Here is a 3,693-nt window from a genome sequence, read left to right as displayed (position 1 = left end):
CATCCCCGCCTTCCCCAGAGCTGCGAGTCGGGGGGGGCGTCGAACCACGCAACAGGTGAGGCGAGGCTGTTGCTTCCCCACCGGGCCACAGGCGGGGGTCCGGGGGGGGGGGGGGCGGGGCACGGTTACTCGGGGTCGATAGAGGGGGGCACCGTAACGATTTCCGTGTGACACTGGCCGTCGGCGGCGTGCATGTCGTTACGTCTTGGGGGGGTGACGTGAAGGCGTGACGTGACGTCTCTGGCCGTCTGGGTGCTTCTGTCTGTCTGTCTGTCTGTCGAGTTATTTTCAGCTTTCTCTTTTTGATTATTGATACGGATACCTGCTTCGGGTTTGTTTACGTCTCGAGCCTTTGTCTCACGACCCCGAGCAGACGCGCACGAACCCCAACCCTCAAAAACAAGACAAAATGACAAACCCCGAACCTCTTAACCGAGAAACCAACTACGACCTCGCATGTCCTTCATAATACAACAAGACGACCCCCCCCCCCACATGACTCTCCCTCTCCCTCTTTCTCTCCCTCTCTCTCCGTCTTCCAAAACGACGCTCTCCCCACCACAGCAGAGACCCGGATAGTCCCCGGATAGTCTCCGGATAGTCCCCGGATGGATAGTCCCCAGATAGTCCTCGGATAGTCTCCGGATAGTCCCCGAACAGTCCTCGGATAGTCCCAGGATCGTCCCCGGATAGTCCCCGGATAGTCCTCGGATAGTCCTCGGATGGATAGTCCCAGGATAGTCCCCGAATAGTCCCCGGATAGTCCTCGGATAGTCCTCGAATAGTCCCCGGATAGTCCTCGGATAGTCCCCGGATAGTCCCCGGATAGTCCCCGGATACTCCCCGGATAGTCCCCCTTCAGAGCACGTGCGATTCCTCCCTACTCTGGCCGACGCCGCAGCACTTCGGTCCGACACGTGTGCACGAGCGAGAGAGCGACACCACACTAAACCCCGAGGTACAGGAGGGTCGTGTCGTACCCCTTTCACGCCCCTCCCCCTTCCCCTCCCCTCCTCCCTCTCTCTCTCTCTCCCCTCTCTTCCCCAAATCTTTAGTGTCATAATATCTTATTCATTTCTTTAGTGACATCTTATTCTTTTCTTTAGTGACATATCTTATTCCTTTCTTTAGTGACATGATATGTTATTCCTTTCTTTAGTGACATAATATCTTATTCCTTTCTTTAATGACATAATATCTTATTCCTTTCTTTAGTGACATAATACCTTATTCCTTTCTTTTATGACATCATATCTTATTCCTTTCTTTAGTGACATAATATCTTATTCACTCATTTATTCATTCATCTTTTAAACTTGATTGATTTATTCTGACTTTATTCTTGTATTTTATTTCGGTGCATTTCTTACATTTCTATACGTGGTCGATGCGTCGGTCCCATCAACACGGAAGTGGACGGCGGGGACTGAGATGGTGATGATGGTGATGATGATGGTGGTGATGATGGTGATGATGGTGGTGATGATAGTGGTGATGATGGTGATGGTGATGGTAATGGGGATGATGGTGATGATGATGGTGCTGATGATGGTGCTGATGATGGTGATGGTAGTAGTGATGCTGCTAATGATAATGGTAATGATGGTGATGATAGTGATAATGATAATGAGGATGGTGATGATGATGATGGTGATGGTGATGATGCTGATAGTGATGATAATGGTGATAATGATGGTGATGATGATAATGAGTAGGATAATTTTGATGATGATGATGGTGATGATGGTGATGGAAATGATAACGAAGGTGCTGGCGATGATAGTAAGGAAGCTAATGGTGGTTATAGTGATGATATTGATAACGATGGTGATGATAATGGTAATGCTGAAGATGGTGGTTTTAGGGATTAAATAGATGGTAGTAATAGGAAGGAAAACAGGAAGGATAAATAGCAAAAACAAACAAACATCATTAATAGTACACATAGCAACAGCAGGAACAGCAATGGAAACACCGAAAGAAAATAATGATGATAATAAAAAAAATATAATGATGATAAAGATTGGAATTGATTATAACAATAATAACGATAATAATAATGATAATGGCGATAATAATGATAGTGAGGATAATGATGGTACGACTAATGGAAAAGAGTGATATGGTACTATTTACACTAATACTAATAGTACTGTACTAAGATGATGATTTTTAATGATGATGAAAGTGATAATAATCATTATAAAGGTAATAATGAAAATGATGTTGACTGGTGATCATGATGATGATGATGGTGATAATGATATAAAAAATGGTAAATATTGTTAATGATAATATAAAGTGATGGTTACGATAATAATAACAACAACAGTACTGATAACAATAATGATAATAAGAAAGAAAGATAATGAAAAGAAAGAAAGAGAACAAGAAAGAAAGAGAGAGATAGGAATAGAGATAAATGAATAGATAGATAGATAGCTAGATAGATAGATAGAGAGAGAGATTGATATATAGATAGATAAAGAGAGAGATGGAGATAGAGATAGAGAGAGAGAGAGAGAGAGAGAGAGAGAGAGAGAGAGAGAGAGAGAGAGAGAGAGAGAGAGAGAGAGAGAGAGAGAGAGAGAGAGAGGGAGGGAGAGAGAGAGAAGGTAAGAGAAAACAAGAGAGCAAGAGAGAGAGAAAGAACGAGAGAAAAACAAGAGAAAGAACAAGAGAGAGAGAGAGAGAGCGCGAGAGAGAGAGAGGGGGTTAAAGAAGCAGAAAGTAAGCAAGGAGCCCCAGTGGTTTTGGCACTTTGCCCTGACTCTCCAGAATGAATGAACTGGCAGTGCGTGAAGAGGTGAGAGGGGGGGGAGGGGGGTAGGGTAAGAGTGCCGAGGGGGGGGGTAGGGTAAGAGTGCCGAGGGGGGGTAGGGTAAGAGTGCCGGGGGGGGGGTAGGGTAAGAGTGCCGAGGGGGGGGTAGGGTAAGAGTGCCGAGGGGGGGGGGTAGGGTAAGAGTGCCGAGGGAGGGCCGGGAGGGGGGAAGGTGACACTGTTGGCCAGAGTGAGAGGAGTTTTGTATTAAAGGGACTAAAAATCGGGACTTCCTTTTCTCTCTTTCTCTCTCTCTTTCTTTCTTTCTTTCTCTCTCACTCTTTCTTTCTCTCTCACTTGCTTTCTTTCTCTCTCTCTCGCTTGCTTTCTTCTTCTCTCTCTCTTTCTTTCTCTTTCATTCTCTCTCCCATTCTTTCTCTCTTTCTCTTTCTTTCTCTGTCTCTCTCTCACTCACTTTCTTTCCTTTTCTCTCTCTTTCTTTCTCTCTGTGTCTCTATCTTCTCCATTATCTTTCTCTGATTGTCTGTCTGTCTATCTCTCTCTCTCTCTCTCTCTCTCTCTCTCTCTCTCTCTCTCTCTCTCTCTCTCTCTCGTCTCTCTCTCTCTCTCTCTCTCTCTCTCTCTTTATATATATATATAGTATATATATATATATATATATAGTATATATATATATATATATATATTATATATATATATAGATAGATAGATAGATAGATAGATAGATAGATAGATAGATAGATAGATAGATATATAGATAGGTAGATAGATAGATAGATAGATGTACACTTATGTATATATATATATACACATATATTTGCTTCTCACTCTCTCTCCCCCTCTTTCGGTCTCTTTTCTCTCCCTCTCCCACTCTCTCCCTCTCCATCTCCCTTTCCTCTCCTCTGTTTACA

General features: G+C 43.8%; 1 protein-coding gene across 2 annotated transcripts in view; it reads right to left on the bottom strand.

Moving 5' to 3' along the window:
• Positions 1-941, bottom strand: part of LOC113827642 (uncharacterized) — a gene marked incomplete at its 3' end in the record, with an annotated part of 5,332 nt that extends 4,391 nt beyond the window's left edge. Inside the window, 1 exon segment of one of the 2 annotated variants that reach the window (XM_070119830.1) lies at positions 885-941. 2 annotated transcript variants of the gene reach the window in all.
• Positions 942-3,693: the final 2,752 nt, after the last annotated feature.

The sequence above is a fragment of the Penaeus vannamei genome, unplaced genomic scaffold (genome assembly GCF_042767895.1).
Source record: "Penaeus vannamei isolate JL-2024 unplaced genomic scaffold, ASM4276789v1 unanchor786, whole genome shotgun sequence".
Lineage (NCBI taxonomy): Eukaryota > Metazoa > Arthropoda > Malacostraca > Decapoda > Penaeidae > Penaeus > Penaeus vannamei.
This window is presented reverse-complemented; position numbering and strand designations above follow the sequence as displayed.